The sequence below is a fragment of the Mytilus edulis genome, chromosome 5, assembly GCF_963676685.1.
Source record: "Mytilus edulis chromosome 5, xbMytEdul2.2, whole genome shotgun sequence".
Classification (NCBI taxonomy): Eukaryota; Metazoa; Mollusca; class Bivalvia; order Mytilida; family Mytilidae; genus Mytilus; species Mytilus edulis.
The window spans coordinates 2750650-2756897 of record NC_092348.1 but is presented as its reverse complement, the minus strand read 5'-3'; the positions used below and the strand labels follow the sequence as shown (position 1 = coordinate 2756897).

General features: G+C 31.5%; 1 long non-coding RNA gene across 1 annotated transcript; it reads right to left on the bottom strand.

The window, feature by feature from the left end:
• Positions 1-2482: 2482 nt before the first annotated feature.
• On the bottom strand, positions 2483-3801 carry LOC139522759 (uncharacterized). The gene is made up of 3 exons (XR_011664489.1): positions 3577-3801; positions 3075-3197; positions 2483-2552 (listed from the first exon to the last, which is right to left on the bottom strand). It is a non-coding gene; the product is annotated as an uncharacterized lncRNA (long non-coding RNA).
• Positions 3802-6248: the final 2447 nt, after the last annotated feature.

The following is a 6248-nucleotide window of genomic DNA, read 5'->3' as shown; positions in this document are numbered from 1 at the left end:
CATTCAAGAAAACTGTAACCTCATTTGCCGTACCTGCTATCCGTTGTTCCTTTGTAGTCAAGCTTGAACTGATGTGTTGTTCCTCGAAGGTTACTTGTTGAAAATTCAAAGCATGTTGTACTTTCCTTGAATTGTCCAATCTTACTCTGCATCCTACTGCTATATGACCTTGTTGTCCGCATCTCCAACATATACTATCTCCTTTATCTCTTTTTCTACGTGTGTTTCTGTCATTCGGTCGATGAATTATAGTTTCGTCCGGAATAAATGTTGTAGCTGACATCGAATTCTTGGTAAGTGTTGATGATCGAGTTTCTTTTTCCTGTAACTGTGCAGTTAGTTTCTGAACCATAGCCTTAAGCTCTGTTGTTTCATCTGATGTTATGTTCTCTTTGTCTGGTGAAGATGTACTGCTCTTTTCCTTAATCACGCAATCTTGACGTTGTTGCTCTTCTATTTCTCTCATGGCTATCAATAATTGGTTGAATTCTTTAATACGGTCAAACTTGTGTATTGAAACCTTTCGTAGTTCTGGTCGTAATCCTTTCCAAAATTTTGATCTAAGCATATCATCCGTATCTTGTTCGTAAATCTTACTTCGCTGTAGTGCTTTATTAAGAATTTCCTCTAGTCTACAACCCCATGATGATACATCTTCGTCGGCTCCTTGACATGCTGTGTAAAACTGTGCAAGAAGGACTTCTTTGACGTCTACAGATCCAAAGATGCAATCCATTCTGTCTATGACATCATCAACGGTTGCTTCAACTCCTAATCGCATAACGATTCGACTTGCTTCTCCATGAACAGAACGTCTTATGGCTTGAGCTATAATCTCATGTCGGTAATTCTCCTTGATAAGACATGCTACTTGATATCTCCAAAGATCGTATGAAACATCATCTCCTTTGTCATCTCCGGAAAAGATAGGTAACTTCGGTATGTATGGCATATATAATACATCGTCCATCTTTGACGTGGAAAATTCCTTCATCCAATTCTTAAATGCATCAGTTGTATCGGCATTCGGTTTGACTTTCATATCCTTAAAAGCTCTAACGATGTTCTGTATATCCTGTTCGGTCAACTCCTCAGACATGATGCTTATCCTGATACTTACCTTAATGTAATAATTTTTCTGAAAGAGATTGAATAAATCAACAAATTAATTAATGTACCTGCAATTTAAAAAAATGATTAATATCAATGTGAAAAGTATATATATAAGTATCACTCACCAGTCGGTCACTGTATCTTCAATCACACAAACTGAATACCTACCATTGTGTGATCACATATATATATAATACCTGATTTACCTTGAAGATATGTTAGGCTTATAACCTAACCCATATGTCAAACCACCAAACAACTAACCAAAGCAGAACTCAACCAACCAATAGACTGACAATACAACACCAACTAAACTCAATGCACTATACTAACCTTTACTACAGTATCCTATCTGCTGTAAGAAACAAATACTACTTGTACTATACTTACAACAGTGTACTTCTATATATGCACCTATGTATATACCAACACTACTAATCTAAACTTACATACCCAAACTGATGTAAAACACTAACTACCTAACTCCAATCTACTATCTATGTACCTACTGAGTACTGAGTATACCTACTATGTATTCAACTAAAGATGCTAATGTCTCATATATCTTCTTGTTTCTAACTTGTGTTCATTGTGTAGATCTTACCTTGTTTCTTTTTAAGTATGAGTATGTGTGTGTGTGTGTGCTATGGGGGTGGGATAGCTCTCTCTCAAAGGGAAATCTTTATTTAACAATGACCTTTGTATTATAATTACAAATGTCAAACTATAAGTTACAATTATATAATAATACTATATTCAGTATGCAAACTGAAACTACCTTCAAATCTATGAATGTAAAATTTTACTTATCAAACTACTTTTAATGCCAAAAACTGTAATTATCCAATTTCAGAAAAATTCCAAAACAGTAAGTTAAATCTCAGAATAAATTCCAAAAGAATTCAAAATAAAAAAAATTTGAATAAGTTTTCAATAAAGTAATTTAAAAAAATTTACTGGTTTCAAAATAAATAAGTTTAATAAAACAATAATTATCTACACAAGATACACAATATACAAACAAATTAACCAAAGTTTATGCAATAATCTATCAAATGTTCAATTCAAGATATAAGAGTCTTCTTCTGTTACAAATTCAAGTGTTTTTAGTATCTAAACAAATAATACCAATCAGATATACAAATGTATTAATTTACTTTCAGGCCATATTCATTATTCACAAACTGAATATCTAAAGTCAAATTTATATTTATAAATCAATTTATAAAATATCAGCAAGTAATATTCAATACAAAATTTAAGTCATTCCAGCTTCCACTGTGGGGATCCATCCTTGGAATAAACCATTATCGTGGGCGCCATTGTAAAAGTCTAATTTTCTGCATTAAACAAATATAACTAAGTCATCTGAGTCATAGGGTTCTTTATTCATCAATTGTACATCACATGCATTCATCTTACAATTACATACACTAACCCTGGAATAACAATTAAACAATGGTAAAGATGATAAAATAAACGATACAATTCAATAGCTTAAAGTACTAGTCTATTACACTTCTATTATCATATCAGTTCACATGTTCTTATATAGTTAAAACATCCTATATTTTAACCTTTGAACTCTTAACCGTTTCTCTTCATCGATCCGACTGAGTACGTACAAACATAATAAATTCTATACAAACGGTATACGGTTTGGAAATATCAAAATGTAAATTTACAAACAATAAACAATAACTTCATGCAAATTATCATTACAGATAATTTGAGCTTCGTATATAATGTCTTTATAATATAATATAAATGAATAATCATTTATCATCAATACACATGTACATATTTAACTTCATGTGAATCTAGCTTGAATGTTCATAATCAGGGAAGATAATCCCAGTGTAATATTTCCAAAGTGACAATGAAATATCTGTCATAGTCAAATTATACAGGTAAACAATAAAATACAAATGCTATCGATTTACACAGTTAAGTAAACTCACCAATTTGTGAAACTGAGTTTGTACAATATTAAACATCAACAGCTACACTATTTAACTTCTATCCTAGTGTCCTTATACAGATCAATATATCATGGATCTATGGTCAATACATAATATCATTATCTGAAATCAATAATATAATTATAAGTACAAGATTCTATTAAACAAATAAATCTTTACAAAAAGGTACTTTCATTTATAAACAAACATAATATCATCTGACTTGTTTACCTTTAAATGTCTACGTCATTATTGACAATACCATACTATACATAGGTCAAGGTCACTGTTAAAATAAATCAAACTCACCCGTACAGCGAATACACAAAAGCTCTCAAAACAAGCAAATCACATAATCATCTCTCAAACTAAAATCTCACACTCACTTGGACATTGGGGAAACTTACTTTTACCTTGCATGTTAATGAAATATCATAATCAGGATTCATACTTCATCCATCTGTCAGAACAAAGGCTCTCAATGTAAATAAATGTAACTTACCAAATTATGCTATATTTGTGGTTCCTGACTGAATATAAATGTATCCAATATCACTGAATGATTCAATCCTTCTATGAAAAGTAACTACAAAGTCTGGATACTAAATAATTAAACTATTTAAACTTTTGTAAACAAAGACCAAAATTGACCAGCCATTTAATTTGAATTCCCTCTATATAATATATCACAAGACCACCAATGACCAATAAAATAAGACCTAATCACAAGTAGATGGCAAACGAATCACCTACTTCAATAAATCATCTGCAAGAGATATTTAGAATTAGTACATATAATATAATCAATGCATCCAGGGTGAATGGCAGAAAATCCACTCTACCACATCACTAATACTATAAGACACTCAAATAGCAAAATTTACTTTTACAAATAACCTTATCAGCACATTTTACGGATCAACATCAAATATACAAAATATACAACTTCTAAATGCTGTTACGTGTAGCCCTATATGTAAGCATGCCAAAGAAGAGAGAAAATAAATCAATAACAAATTGAGTTAATGTCACTAACAGTTCAATGTAAATCAATTCTTAAATATATCATCAAAATGTCAAAGCTATTTGATATTGTCACACAAATATTCTTCCGTCTATGGTATCCATGGTTTTGTAATTTGTTACATCTATAGAATGCCGAACAATTTTCACACATTCAATTTGTTAAATGATATATGCACTGGATCCAATATGAAAGAGCTCAGCATTTATTGTTTTAAACACATTAAGAAATGATTTTGTAACTTTTTAATACTATGCAAAATCCAAGAGTTTCGTAAACTGGCCTACCTCTAATATGAAAATAATGGTTAAATACAGTAAAGAAATAAAAAAGATACATGTCCATAATATTATTGAAAATTCCGCTGCTGTATATACTACTAAATCCTAAAAGTTAGAGTATATGATATGTTTTCACTTTTTTTAAATCACCGGTCTATAACTTGTCATAGCACCACCTCCAATATTCACAGAAACGTTAGTATATTATCACCTAGAAATCCATGTAGATCAAAAGAAAAAATATATATATCAAGGAGAAAAACAAGCCATTATGAACTGATTCCGGCTCCACCATGATAGATCCGTGAATTAATTGCTCGGATTAATAATTAGTAATGCACCCAATTACATACGAAAAGATTATTCACATATGATATTCAAATTTCATATCACAAATGGACCATTTGTTAAACAAAATAAACAGCTGCGCCATGAGCGCATGATACGCCCAACGTCTTGTAAGGAAGTTTAATGCAATAATCATATATAGTTTCTAAGAAAGTTTTAAGCAATAACCATATATTGTTTTTGAGATACGGCGGGACATGTGACCCCCCTCTTTTTTTTTTTTACAAAAATATCACTAAAATAAAATTTTGAATAAAAACCAAAAAGTATACAGATCTTAAGATTGATATAACAAAGAAGTGTGTAAAGTTTTAAGCAATAACCATAAATCATTTTTGAGATACGACGCGACATGTAAAAAACCTCCCCCTTTTTTACCAAATACTCAATAACTCAAAAATGAAATTTTGAATCATCACCAAAAAGTATACAGATCTTAAGATTTATATAACTTAGAAGTGTGTAAAATTTAAAGAAATAATCAAAAATCGTTTTTGAGATACAGTGCGACATGTGAAAAAAAACACACCCCTGTTTTAGTTACAAAGTGCCGTAACTCAAAAATTTTAAATTTTATTTTCACCAAAAATTAAACAGATCATTTGACAATCATAAAAAACAACTGTATTTATTTTTATGAAATTTGGATAAGTCGTTCTCAAGTTACGGTACGACATGTTTACGCCGGACAGACGAACAGACACCGGACGTTTGTATACCATAACACGTCCCGTCAAAATTTTGACGGGCGTATAAAAGGGGACGAAAGATACCAAAGGGAAAATCACTTATAAATCGAAAAAAAAAACTGACAAAGCCATGGCTAAAAATGAAAAAGACAAACAAACAATAGTACACATGACACAACATAGAAAACTAAAGAATAAGGAACACGAACCCCACCAAAAACTGGGGGTGATCTTAGGTGCTCCGGAAGGGTAAGCAGATCCTTCCCCACATGTGGCAACCGTCGTGTTGCTTATGTGATAACTAGCAGGTCACATTTATGAAAGGGAAGGGTATTGTAGTTACGACGTAAGGATCATATCCGATATCATTTGTGAAAATTAAATTTAGTTCGTCGTACGTTCATGAATATTCATGACATGTGACCATTTGTCCGCACTTAAAACCCGTGCGGTCACCTTTCTGACCATCGACTCTCGCTATAGCCAATAAGAAGACACGTGTATTCACGGATGATTAAATGTGAATTTGTAATTGGAATTATATTATTGTTATTATGTTTGTATTTGATACATAAATTGATGTATTATATAGAATAAAGGTTATAGCGAGTAGCACACCTACATTATGTCGTTTGTTCTTTGTTAAGGCCATAGAATATTAATTACTTTATATTCGGACGAACGTAGTGAGGGAGAATATAACGGTTATTCCATAACGGTCTACCAACTCGTGATGGCGTCTGTAAAATTTACAAAGGGAAGATTTCAACTTCACAATTTAATGATGATAATAATAATATTTCTTTATTTAAAGAGGGTTACACAGTTAGCT